The sequence below is a fragment of the Zea mays genome, chromosome 8 (genome assembly GCF_902167145.1).
Source record: "Zea mays cultivar B73 chromosome 8, Zm-B73-REFERENCE-NAM-5.0, whole genome shotgun sequence".
NCBI classification, from domain to species: Eukaryota; Viridiplantae; Streptophyta; class Magnoliopsida; order Poales; family Poaceae; genus Zea; species Zea mays.
The window spans coordinates 99,076,376-99,090,326 of record NC_050103.1 but is presented as its reverse complement, the minus strand read 5'-3'; the positions used below and the strand labels follow the sequence as shown (position 1 = coordinate 99,090,326).

Genomic DNA, 13,951 nt, shown 5'->3' with positions numbered 1-13,951 from the left:
TGTTGTGCAACAGCTGGTGCTTTCCTCCCTCCATGTACCTATTGTATCTGTTGAACAATGATAGATGAGCTACTGAGTTGATCCTGGGAGTTCTTTTCCATTGACACCATACTTTGATGTAATCTTTTACAAGGAATAAGGTCCTTAGTTCGCATGTGGGTTAAGCTGTGCAGATTATTTACTGTAAACTTTTCTAATACTTAATGTGGTTACAGTTTTAATGCATTGTATTGTATGTAGAACTAGTCATAGCACAAAATAAAGAGCATTACCTTTCAAATTTTGATGAGACTGAATTTGGATATCAAAGTTATCCATTCCTGATATTTCTTATGACTGTGACTAGAAGAAATTTGGATATCAGATGGGTTAGTATCTAGCTTTCTTTCATGTTTTGGAATCATTTTCTGGGATCAATAAATTTTGTTGGGTAGCCCATTGTATTGGAGAAATACGCTTGCTTAGTGACGTTTTGACTCGAGTGGAACTTGTAGTCTGGACTCTGACAGCTAATGCTTCTTATGAACTTGAGCTATAACAAATCAGTATTTCAAATCTATTAAATATTCAGTTATGTTGTAAAGGACATGGTAGTTCAATACTTCTATTCTTCCTAACATATGATGTCACAGACTGCACATCTAGAGTGCCCCCTTGTTCTGTGCAGCTACATGTTTCTGTAGGTTCGGTTGTCATAATCTGTCTTTAGATCCATAAACCAGTGGTTTACGCCCCTCAAAGTTGGTCTGGTTTGAAGACTTTGTTTCAAATTTGAAACTCTTTATTATGATCTAATGAAGAGAACCTGTGAGCTAATCCATCATCATTCTATCAAGGCCATGTCAGTTCAGGCTTCTGGCTTTCTGATATTTTGTTGCCCAGGTTAGAATCCAGTAATGGCCCTAGACGGTTAAGAGCTCCCACTTCTCCAGAGAAACATCCATGCTATGATGTTCTACAGTTATACTGGCATAGCTTTTCTTGAGGTGGACTACTAATGCAGCTTAAGATTGATATCTCATTCTGAGCTTTTGTACCTGTGTAGCTTCCTAGAGGCACACATGAGTGGTCCAAACTGGTTACCCCGGAGGAGCTTGTCCTAATGCTGCAAAAGGCTTCCGTCTCCGTAAGTTTTCAGCCACTGTATCACACTGAGTTTGACTGTAAGTTGTGTTGCTGATATCTTGACATCTATCCTCAGGTCGAAGAGATGGCAGGGTTCGTTTACAATCCGTTGAGCGGAGAATGGTCCCTGTCAGATGATATCAGTGTGAACTACATTGCTTTTGGCGTCAAGAAGGGCGAGGCATCATCGACAAATGACAGAGAAGCAAATTTATCATAGCTGAAGAAAAACACGTGACCTTGAATTGTTGGGCATCATTTTCAGAGGACCAATTCATGTCACTGAAATCTTACTGCTAAGGATGCAACCAAGTAGCAGAAGATAATTCTCTTGCTCTTTTTAGTCTTGGAAACTGGAGCTTGTGGAGTGAGGCTGACAGCAGCTAAGTCCAGCCTCGGGCGCCATAGGAAGCTCTGCCTCGCCCGACCCCAGGGCTCGGACACAGCCTCCGCTCCGGAAGACGACGAACTCCGCCTCGCCCGACCCTAGGGCTCAGACTCAGCCTCGGCTCCGGATGACGACGAACTCCGCCCCGCCCGACCCCAGGGCTCGGACACAGCCTCGGCTCCGTACGACGATGGACTCCGCCTCGCCCGACCCCAGGGCTCGGACTCAACCTCGACCTCGGAAGACGGGCTCCGCCTCGCCCGACCTCAGGGGTCGGACTCAGCCTCGACATCGGAAGACGGATTCGACCTCGACCTCGGAGGAGCCTCCGCCTCGCCCGACCTAGGGCTCGGACCGACCACGTCACAGGGGACGCCATCATTACCCTACCCCTAACTAGCTCAGGCTACGGGGAACAAGACCGGCGTCCCCTCTGGTTTGCCCCGGTAAACAAATAATGATGGCGCCTCGCGTGCTCCATGACGACGGCGCTCAGCCCCTTACGGAAGCAAGGAGACGTCAGCAAGGACTCGATAGCCCCGACAACTGTCCTTCCGCAGGGCTCCAGCTCTCCTCCGACGACCACGACATCACATGAACAGGGTGCCAAAACCTCTCCGACTGCCACGACGGCATGTACTTAGGGCTCTAGCTCCTCTCTGCTAGACACGTTAGCACATTGCTACACCCCCATTGTACACCTGGACCCTCTCCTTACGCCTATAAAAGGAAGGTCCAGGGCTCTCGTACGAGAAGGTTGGCCACGCGGGAGGACGAGCCGACGCGCAAGGCTCTCCCACGCGAACGCTTGTAACCCCCTACTGCAAGCGCACCCGACCTGGGCGTAGGGCAACACGAAGGCCGCGGGTTTCCCCTTTGCCTGTTTCTTCCCCCCTTCGTGCTCCGCCTCGCGCCGACCCATCTGGGCTGGGGCACGCGGCGACAATTTACTCGTCGGTCCAGGGACCCCCCGGGGTCGAAACGCTGACAGTTGGCGCGCCAGGTAGGGGCCTGCTGCGTGTTGACGAACAACTTCCCGTCAAGCTCCAGATGGGTAGTCTCCAGCAACCTTTCCAACCCGGGACGATGCTCCGTTTCGGGAGTCTTGAGTTCATGTCCCTCGACGGCAGCTACGACATGATACTCCTTCCTCCGCCGCGCGACAACGACAATAGCGGTCGTCAGCCCGCCCGCCGGCGGCGGAATCAACGACGTCTTCCCCACGTGGCGGAAGAACAACATCCGGGTTTGTCCCGTCACCTCCCCCGCTGACGGAGGAGGAGGCGGGGCAACCATGGCCAAGCAGGAGGCGGCACCTCGTCGGATGTCGAGCAAGTCGACGACGCCGGCGCCCCAGCGGGGGACACGTCGGGCTTCGACCTTGCGTCTGAGACGAAGACGAGGGTCGTTTCCCCGCAACACGCCAACCCCAAGCAGACGACCGACGCCAGCACGCTCGCGAAGGACTTGCTGGGCGTCACCCTCGTACCTGAGACGACAGTGCAGTCCGCCCCTGACGCGACTTCGTCACCACCCGTCGACCAAGAGGTACCGATCGATTCCCATCTCGTGCCTTTTGGATTCAGCTTCGACCCACCAAGCGACCTCGCTTCGGTGGAAGCCTTCAAAGAGGCATGTACCGACCCACCGGGGTACCATCTACGGTCCCCCTGGGACAGACTGACGACCGTCTCGACCTACGGACCCTCGGGTTCCGAGGAAGATGACGAGCCCGACTTTTGTTGGGACTTCTCCGGGCTCGGTAACCCCAGTGCCATGTGGGACTTCATGACCGCATGTGACTACTGCCTCTCCGATTGTTCCGATGGTAGCCGTAGCTTCGGCGACGAGGACTGTGGCCCAAGTCGTGAATGTTTCCACGTCGATCTAGGGGATCCCGGTGAAGGCAACCATCTTGGTATGCTGGAAAACGGCGATCCCCCTAGGCCTACGCCTCGCATTGACATCCTTCGGGAGCTAGCTGTGGTCCCAGTCCCTGCGGGGGGTCAGGACGCACAGCTCAAGCAAATCCGCGAGATGCAGGCCAGGCTCGACGAGGGAGCAGGAACACTTGAGCCGTTCCGGCGGAACATCGGGCAGGAATGGGCAGACCAAGCTCCGGCCGGAGAAGCGCGCCATCTACCCCAGGGCATCCAGCACCGCATTGCCGACGACGTCAGGGCAAGGCGGCCACCGGCTTCCAGTGGGGTTGGCCAGAACCTGGCTGCAGCAGCAATACTACTCCGCGCGATGCCGGAACCATCGACCACCGAAGGGCGGCGCATCCAGGGAGAGCTCAAGAATCTCCTGGAGGATGCCGCGGTCCGACGGGCCGAAAGCTCTGCCTCCCAAAGGCAGGGGCACCCCTCGGAGCATCACGCCGCGACTTCCCGATTCATGTGGGAAGCCTCAGTCCACACCGGGCGCACGCGCAACACGGCGCCTGCGACCCCGGGTTGCCTTGGCAATGAGCACCACCACCGCAACCGTCGAGCCCACCTCGATGAGAGGGTGCGCCGAGGCTACCACCCCAGGCGTGGGGGACGCTATGACAGCGGGGAGGATCGGAGTCCCTCGCCCGAACCACCCGGTCCGCAGGCTTTCAGTCGGGCCATACGACGGGCGCCGTTCTCGACCCAGTTCCGAACCCCGACTACCACCACAAAGTACTCGGGGGAGACGAGGCCGGAACTGTGGCTCGCGGACTACCGACTGGCCTACCAGCTGGGTGGAACAGACGATGACAACCTCATCATCCGCAACCTCCCCCTGTTCCTCTCCGACAACGCTCGGGCCTGACTAGAGCATCTGTCTCTGGGGCAGATCTCCAACTGGGACGACCTGGTCCAAGCCTTCGCTTGCAACTTCCAGGGCACGTACGTGCGCCCTGGGAACTCCTGGGATCTCCGAGGCTGCCGCCAGGAGCCGGGAGAGTCTCTCTGGGACTACATCCGGCAATTCTCGAAGCAGCGCACCGAGCTGCCCAACGTCACCGACTCGGAGTCATCGGCGCGTTCCTCGCCAGCACCACCTGCCGTGACCTGGTGAGCAAGCTGGGTCGCAAGACACCCACCAGGGCGAGCGAGCTGATGGACATCGCCACCAAGTTCGCCTCTGGCCAGGAGGCAGTTGAGGCCATCTTCCGGAAGGACAAGCAGCCCCAGGGCCGCCAGCCGGAAGATGTCCCCGAGGCGTCCGCTCAGCGCGGCACCAAGAAGAAGAACAAGAAGAAGTCGCAAGCGAAATGCGACGCCACCGATGCAGACCTTGTCGCCGCCGCTGAGTACAAGAACCCTCGGAAACCTCCCGGAGGTGCCAATCTCTTCGATAAGATGCTCAAGGAGCCGTGCCCCTATCATCAGGGGCCCGTCAAGCACACCCTTGAGGAGTGCGTCATGCTTCGGCACCACTTTCACAAGGCCGGGCCACCTGCGGAGGGTGGCAGGGCCCACAACAACGACAAGAAGGAGGATCACAACGCAGATGAGTTCCCCGAGGTCCACAACTGCTTCATGATCTACGGTGGGCAAGTGGCAAACGCCTCGGCTCGGCACCACAAGCAAGAGCGTCGGGAGGTCTGCTCGGTAAAGGTGGCGGCGCCAGTCTACCTAGACTGGTCCGACAAGCCCATCACCTTCGACTAGGGCGACCACCCCGACCGTGTGCCGAGCCCGGGGAAATATCCGCTCGTTGTCGACCCCGTCATCGGCAACGTCAGGCTCACCAAGGTCCTCATGGACGGAGGCAGCAGCCTCAACATCATCTACGCTGAGACCCTCGGGCTCCTGCAGATCGATCTGTCCTCGATCCGGGCAGGCACGACGCCTTTTCACGGGATCATCCCCGGGAAACGCGTCCAACCCCTCGGACAACTCGATCTGCCCGTCTGCTTCGGGACTCCCTCCAACTTTCGAAGGGAAACCCTCACGTTCGAGGTGGTCGGGTTCCGAGGAACCTACCACGCAGTACTGGGGAGGCCATGCTACGCCAAGTTCATGGCCGTCCCCAACTACACCTACCTCAAGCTCAAGATGTCGGGCCCCAACGGGGTCATCACCGTCGGCCCCACGTACCGACACGCGTACGAATGCGACGTGGACGTGGAGTACGCCGAGGCCCTCGCCGAGTTCGAGGCCCTCATCGCCGACCTGGAGAGCCTCTCCAAGGAGGCGCCAGACGTGAAGCGCCACGCCGGCAACTTCGAGCCAGCAGAGACGGTTAAATCCGTCCCCCTCGACCCCAGCAACGACGCCTCCAAGCAGATACGGATCGGCTCCGAGCTCGACCCCAAATAGGAAGTAGTGCTCCTTGACTTTCTCCGCGCGAACGCCGAAGTCTTCGCGTGGAGTCCCTCAGACATGCCTGGCATACCGAGGGATGTCGCCGAGCACTCGCTGGATATCCGAGCTGGAGCCCGACCCGTGAAGCAGCCTCTGCGCCGATTCGACGAAGAAAAGTCCAGAGCCATAGGCGAGGAGATCCACAAGCTGATGGTCGCAGGGTTCATCAAAGAGGTATTCCATCCCGAATGGCTTGCCAACCCTGTGCTTGTGAGAAAGAAAGGAGGGAAATGGCGGATGTGTGTAGACTACACTGGTCTAAACAAAGCATGTCCGAAGGTTCCCTACCCTCTGCCTCGCATCGATCAAATCGTGGATTCCACTGCTGGGTGTGAAACCCTGTCTTTCCTCGATGCCTACTCAGGGTATCACCAAATCAGGATGAAAGAGTCCGACCAGCTCGTGACTTCTTTCATCACACCTTTTGGCATGTACTGCTACGTTACTATGCCATTTGGTTTGAGGAATGCGGGTGCGACATACCAAAGGTGCATGAACCACGTGTTCGGAGGAGCACATTGGTCGAACGGTCGAGGCTTACGTCGATGACATCGTAGTCAAGACGAGGAAAGCCTCCGACCTCCTCTCCGACCTTGAAACGACATTTCGGTGTCTTAAGGCGAAAGGCATAAAACTCAATCCCGAGAAGTGCGTCTTCGGAGTCCCCCGAGGCATGCTCTTGGGGTTCATCGTCTCCGAGCGGGGCATCGAGGCCAACCCGGAGAAAATCGCGGCCATCACCAACATGGGGCCCATCAAGGACTTGAAAGGCGTACAGAGGGTCAGGGGATGCCTTGCGGCTCTGAGCCGCTTCATCTCGCGCCTCGACGAAAGAGGCCTACCTCTGTACCGCCTCTTAAGAAAGACCGAGTGCTTTACTTGGACCCCCGAGGCCGAGGAAGCCCTTAGGAACCTGAAGGCGCTCCTTACGAACGCACCCATCCTGGTGCCTCCCGCTGCCGGAGAAGCCCTTTTGATCTACGTCGCCGCTACCACTCAGGTGGTCAGCGCCGCGATCGTGGTCGAAAGACGAGAAGAAGGGCATGCATTGCCCGTCCAGAGGCCGGTCTACTTCATCAGTGAGGTACTGTCCGAGACCAAGACCGCTACCCACAAATTCAGAAGCTGCTGTACATAGTGATTCTGACACGACGGAAGTTGCGACACTACTTCGAGACTCATCCGGTGACTGTGGTGTCATCCTTCCCCCTGGGGGTGATCATCCAGTGTCGAGAGGCCTCAGGTAGGATTGCAAAGTGGGCGGTGAAAATCATGGGCGAGACAATCTCGTTCGCCCCTCGGAAGGCCATCAAGTCCCAAGTCTTGGCGGACTTTGTGGCTGAATGGGTCGACACCCAGCTTCCAACGGCTCCGATCCAACCGGAACTCTGGACCATGTTTTTCGATGGGTCGCTGATGAAAACAGGGGCAGGCGCGGGCCTGCTCTTCATCTCGCCCCTCGGGAAGCACCTCCTCTACGTGTTGCGCCTCCATTTCCCGGCGTCCAACGACGTGGCTAAGTACGAGGCTCTGGTCAACGGGTTGCGCATCGCCATCGAGCTAGGGGTCCGACGCCCCGACGCTCGCGGTGACTCGCAGCTTGTCATCGACCAAGTCATGAAGAACTCCCACTGCCGCGACCCGAAGATGGAAGCCTACTGCGACGAGGTTCGGCGCCTGGAGGACAAGACGGGCTCGAGGTCAACCACGTCGCCCGACGATACAACGAGATTGCGGACGAGCTGGCTAAGATAGCCTCAGGGCGGACAATGGTTCCCCCGGACGTCTTCTGCCGAGACCTACATCAACCCTCAGTCAAGACAAACGACACGCCCGAGCCCGAGAAGGTCTCGGCCCTGCCCGAGGTGCCCTCGGCTCAGCCCGAGGCACCCTCGGCTCAGCCAGAGGCACCCTCGGCCCCCGAGGGTGAGGCACAGCGCATCGAGGAAGAGCGGAATGGGTCACGCCTAACCGAAACTGGCTGACCCCGTACCTGCAATATCTCCACCGAGGAGAGCTACCCCTCGACAGAGCCGAGGCTCGGCGACTGGCGCGGCGCGCCAAGTCATTCGTCTTGCTGGGTGACGGGAAGGAGCTCTACCACCGCAGCCCCTCTGGCATCCTCCAGCGATGCATATTCATCGTCGAAGGTCAGGAGCTCTTACAAGAAATACACTCGGGGGCTTGCGGTCATCACGCAGCGCCTCGAGCCCTTGTTGGAAACGCTTTCCGACAAGGTTTCTACTGGCCGACCGCGGTGGCCGACGCCACTAGAATTGTCCGCACCTGCCGAGGGTGTCAATTCTACGCAAGGCAGACCCACCTGCCCGCTCAGGCTCTGCAGACAATACCCATCACCTGGTCGTTTGCTGTGTGGGGTCTGGACCTCGTCAGTCCCTTGTAGAAGGCACCCGGGGGCTACACGCACCTGCTGGTCGCCATCGACAAATTCTTCAAGTGGATCGAGATCCGACCCCTAAACAGCATCAGGTCCGAACAGGCGGTGGCATTCTTCACCAACATCATCCATCGCTTTAGGGTCCCGAACTCCATCATCACCGACAACGACACCCAGTTCACCGGCAGAAAGTTCCTGGACTTCTGCGAGGATCACCACATCTGGGTGGACTGGGCCGCCGTGGCTCACCCCATGACGAATGGGCAGGTAGAACGTGCCAATGGCATGATTCTGCAAGGACTCAAGCCGAGGATCTACAACGAGGTCAACAAGTTCGGCAAGCGATGGATGAAGGAACTCCCCTCGGTGGACTGGAGTCTGAGGACAACGCCGAGCCGAGCCACAGGCTTCACACCGTTCTTTCTAGTCTATGGGGCCAAGGCCATCTTGCCCACAAACTTAGAATACGGTTCCCCGAGGACGAGGGCGTACGACGACCAAAGCAATCGAACCAACCGAGAAGACTCACTGGACCAGCTGGAAGAGGCTCGGGACATGGCCTTACTACACTCGGCGCGGTATCAGCAGTCCCTGCGACGCTACCACGCCTGAGGGGTTCGGTCCCGAGACCTCCAGGTGGGCGACTTGGTGCTTCGGCTGCGACAAGACGGCCGAGGGCGGCACAAGCTCACGCCTCCCTTGGAAGCGCCGTTTGTCATCGCCAAGGTTTTGAAGCCCGGGACATACAAGCTGGCCAACAGTCAAGGCGAGGTCTACAGCAACGCTTGGAACATCCGACAGCTACGTCGCTTCTACCCTTAAGATGTTTTCAAGCCCTTCATACACCTTGTTTACATATGAAGTCTAACCATCAAGGAAGGGTAAGCCTTGCCTCGACAAAGCCCGACCCTCCCTCGGGGGCTAGAAGGGGGGAGCCCCCTACGCGTCAAAATTTTCCTCGGAAAAGGTCTTTCTGCCAGAACGTCTTTCGTGCTTTTCGACTACTTCGAAAGTGGGATCCTGAAAACGACGGAGTACACGTAAGCAGCCAAGGCCGACTGAGCCGAGGGACTCCTACGCCTCCAGGATACGGATACCTCACTCATCACCTTCTGCGATAAGTAACTCACGCTCGGATAAGCGATTCCGCCGACCGAACAAGTCTTAATGCTCGGAAACTTTTCTGCCGAAACGATTTTTCGTGCCTTCTCGACTATATCGATAGCAGAATCCTACGGACGAGTAAGAGTACACGTAAGCGGCAAGGCCGGCCGAGCTGAGGGACTCCTACGCCTCCGGGATACGGATACCTCACTCATCACCTTCCGTGAAAAGTAACTCTCGCTCGGACAAACAATTCTATTACCGACAAATAAGTCCGGATACTCGAAACAAGAGGAAAAGAAACGCAGCTTTACAACGCGACAACAGTATGTTTGGGCCTCGGTGGCCGCAAAAAACATATGCATACTACAGGCGAACTGATCCTGCAGGCTCAGACGTCGATGGAGGGGGAGCAGCAGCACCCTCGACGTCAACTCCACCTTCGGCGAAGTCCGACCGAGCCTCGGACGGCAACACGGGCGAAGGATCTCCGCTCCGAAGGACGACGTCAGCACCACGCCTGGGCCATCACCGCCAGGGTCTCCTCCAGAAATCTGACCCGAGCAGACGGCTCGGCCGGCCGCCCCGAAGCCTCAGCCAGCTGTCCCCCGAGGACACCAGCCCGGCTCATGGCCTCGGCAACTCGACTCTGGCGCTGGTCCCGCCAGTGGACGGCCCGACCAGGCTCCGGCCGACGAAGTCTTCTTTTCGAGCCAACTCTGCCTCTGTCCATGCTGACACCGCTGCCCCCGGCTCCGGCTCACCGCAGAGCGGCCGAGGGTTCCTTTAACTAAGCAAGAGAAGCCTCGGGCGGCAAGGCCGACCGAGCCGAGGGACTCCTACGCCTCCGGGATACGGATACCTCACTCGTCACCTTCGCACGAGGCAACTCACACTTGGTGAAGCGGTTCAGTTAGCCGACAGGCAAGTCCTAGTGCTCGAAATGAGGAAAAAACACGGCTTCATGCCAAAATACATACATGTTCAGGCCCCGACAGCCACAATGAACAGACACCGGCACTCAAGGTGCCATTACAAACGGAACTCCGGTTCCGCCCCCGCAGGTACGAACAACCCCCCACATTGGAGGGCCTGCGGGGCAACGAAACCCCAGGTGGCTCGCCGACGCCCGCTCCGGCAGCAGCGACAACGACCTCCGCTCCAGGTGGCCAAACAACAGCAGTGATGGCCTCACGGCGGACGCTGCTGCAACAAGGCCCTCGCCCACGCCCCCGCTCGAGGGGCGAGGACAAGCCTCCAAGGCCGTGGAGTTGGAGGTCAGTCCGCGGGTGGCTCCGACTATCTCGTCGGCGGAGAAACCTCTTCCGGCTGCCTCGGTGGGAGGTGGCACCGGAAGCAGCACCGAAGCCGCTCAGGCCGGAAAGCCAGACACGCGGCAGCTGCCAGCGCCACGAACGGCGAATGCCCTTCCCCCCGATCACTGAGAGAAGGAGCGGGCCGCTCCCCGCGCGGAGACAGGCCCCAACTCGGCGCACTCCCCTCCCCAGCATTGATGATGAACATCCTTGAAGCTGAGGGAGGGGCAGAGGCCGCAACCCGGCTTGCTTCTCCCCACCCTGGAACTGGTGGTCACCGTCTTGGGTGACCACCGGCGAGGGGATGCAGCCGGGCTGCCTGATGAAAATCCTTGAAGCCGAACGATGGCTGAAAGGTAGCAACTTCCGCGAAGTTGCGTTCCTCCAACGATGACAAGGCGGAAGAACCGCGGGCGCTCCCCATCCGGGGGCTCGGAAGGTGGAAGGACGCGATGCATGAAGGGAGTGCGAAGGCATGGTTGCCTTCCAAGGGGGTCACCCTCCTTTTAAAGGCAACTCTCCCCACTTGCGTCCTCAGCCGGCGCGGACCGAGTCTTCTCCAACACGCTCCAAGGTCCTCCCCCTACGACACGGGGGTTGAGTCCCACGCGTCATGCAAGCTGGCCCAGGGCAGAAGAAGCCAAACCGCCGCGCGCGGTGCGCGTAACTGCCCAGCGGTTACAAGCGTAACTGCCCAGCGGTTACTGGGAAGATATTGCAACTATTAAGTCCTTCTTTGAGGCAAACCTTGCTCTTGCTGAACAGGTACGTGTTTAATGATTATTGGCTTTCTGCAAACTCTTCGAGTAACTCTTTGTACTGCTTTTGTTGCAGAGCTTGTAGTGACCCGTACGCCTGTAGTGACCCGTACTGCTTTTGGCGGAAGGAGAAGGTGAGGCACACCTGTAGTGACCCGTACGCGGTCGCTCTTGTTGCAAAGCTTGTAGCCTTGTAGAGGTGGAGCAGCTACCGGAGCCCAAACGAGAAAAGAAAGAAGAAACAAATGGAATCTAGAGAAGCAAGAACACTGACAGCACAACGCATGCCTAGGAGAAGCAGAAGAAGAAGGAACCCGCTACGCTAGGGATCTCATCTCAGACGACCATGGCGAAGCAAGCGAGCGTGAGCCCATCGTCGGGCCTGGCGGCGGCGGCGGTCCCAACGAGTGTCCCGAGGAGGCGGTGGAACGCGACCACGGGAAGGGGATGCAGAGCGGGCCCGGACACGCGTACATGTACTCTTGCGTGGCACGGCGGAGCAGCTCGACGATGGGTGGGCGGCCCAGCAGCTCGGCAGGGATGACGAATCACTGCGTATCCTCCCCTCCGCGCCGACCACCACAGGCACGTGCCCCACCGGCACCTTCCCGCAGGTGGCCCCCGGCAACGCCGGCACCGGCTTCACCACGGCGCCCGGCGCCACCCTACACACCCCCGTGGACACGCACCGGAGCAGTGCAGGTCTGCAGCGACAGGACGAGGAGGAGAGGTGAGGCACAACACAACGCGGGCGGGGAGGGAGGCAAGCGAACAGCGGGGAGGGAGGGAAGCGGGCGGCGGGGACGTGTGCTCTATGCTCTGTGGGCGTTGCTATATAACCCCGGCTGCATGCGAGGATGGCGGGGGTGGCCGCGCAGATCCATGAATGGTGCCTTCCATCTAGAGAGAACGTGGTGGGGGCGAGGATGGTGTCTCCGATGGAAGGGGACCGCGGGGAGCGGGGCGAGGATGGCGGCGCGGTGGTGAAGCGGGGCGTGGAGAAAGGCAGAAAGCGCGGCGTGCGGGCAGGACGCGGTTTGGGCAGAACATCCTAGTGTGCACGCCTACATTAGGCACTTAAGTAGTAGTAGAGATTAAAAGAGTAAAAATAAAATATATCTATATTTTTTAAAACTTTGAATTTTTTTGTTAGTTTAATTGTAAGATGGTTGCATGAGAAACTTAGGCCTAATTTGGTGGAAGGGAAATGTAGGGGATCTATAGGGAGAAATTACCTTGCTACTCAAAATAAATAGCAAGATAATTACTCTCCCATTGATCACCTCCAATTCTTCTTCCACCAAACTAGCCCATAAAAACTAATTTGGTGGGATCCATGGGGTTTCTCTCCCATATATTCCCTCTAATCCTCTTGTTACCAAAACAACAGTAACTGTACAATAGTCTTTGTTTTAAGTCAAATCATAAACTAGGTGTTCGAGAAAGACAAATAGAATTGGTGTATTCATGATTTTGCATCATAAAACCTTTGTTTGGTTACAAGGGATGAAATTTCACTATGGATTTAATCCGGGTCTGAATTGTGTAAATCCATACCTCACATCCAATCTTACGATGGAATTAAATTCATCGTTTATTCCTGTATATCTCAAAGCTAGTTATTCTTTTGATCCATTGATTCTAATATAAACACGTGTAATATCTTTATGGATTTGTTCTATACCTAATGAGTTATGGATATAATCCATGCATTTCATAGTTTAAAAAATTCCTAACCCTTGGGTTCTAATTCATGAGTTTAACCAAATTAATTTTTTAGTAGGCTTGGATTATGACATAGATTTAATTTCAATCCATACTAATCTAGAGTTGGATTGATGTAAACGAATAAGGATTAAAGGGGCGCACGCTTTATTTTTCCACAAGAAAGTAACCAGGGAAAATAATAATCCTTACCACACTTTCGTCTCATCTGAGCCACTCGATTCCGCATCCAATGGCGTATGTGTTCTCCGAGGTCCGACTAGCAAAGTGGAAAATTGATTTGTCCACATTTCAGGCGGACACCACCGTGTCGCCCCCGCGTCCTAAACTTCTCACCTCGCCGGGGTCCGGTAGCCGCGAACGATGCTCCGCCGCGCTCCTCCTCTCCTCCGTCTCCCCACTCCACGGAACGGTACGAATCCCGAGCCCCAGCTACTCTCCTATCCAAGCCCTTCTCGCCCCAGGGGATCACTGCGACCTCTACGTCTGCAGGCATGACGTCAAGTCCAGCATCATCTGCGTCGCCACCCTCTCCAGCTCAGTACGTTGCTGGTCAAGACGAGCCCATCACTCCAGCGCACGGCGCAGGAGGAGTGGCGGACTTCGCGTCGCCACCAGAAGGTTTTGATGAGAACCTGGACGCCGATCATGAAGAGGATGCACCACTCAGGTTCAAGAGGATGAACAACCTGCTGGGCTCTGCATCAGCACCTGGGCTGGCACGAAGAGAGCTGAAGGAGCATCTTTTTTTGACCAGCGACGCGGAGCCGTCGTGTTTCGATGAGGCACAGAAGCAC

At 57.0% G+C, this 13,951-nt stretch overlaps 1 pseudogene; it reads left to right on the top strand.

Annotated features, from left to right (window-relative positions):
• Positions 1-11,775: 11,775 nt before the first annotated feature.
• On the top strand, positions 11,776-12,163 carry LOC109941831 (uncharacterized; annotated as a pseudogene).
• The last annotated feature ends 1,788 nt before the right edge of the window (positions 12,164-13,951 follow it).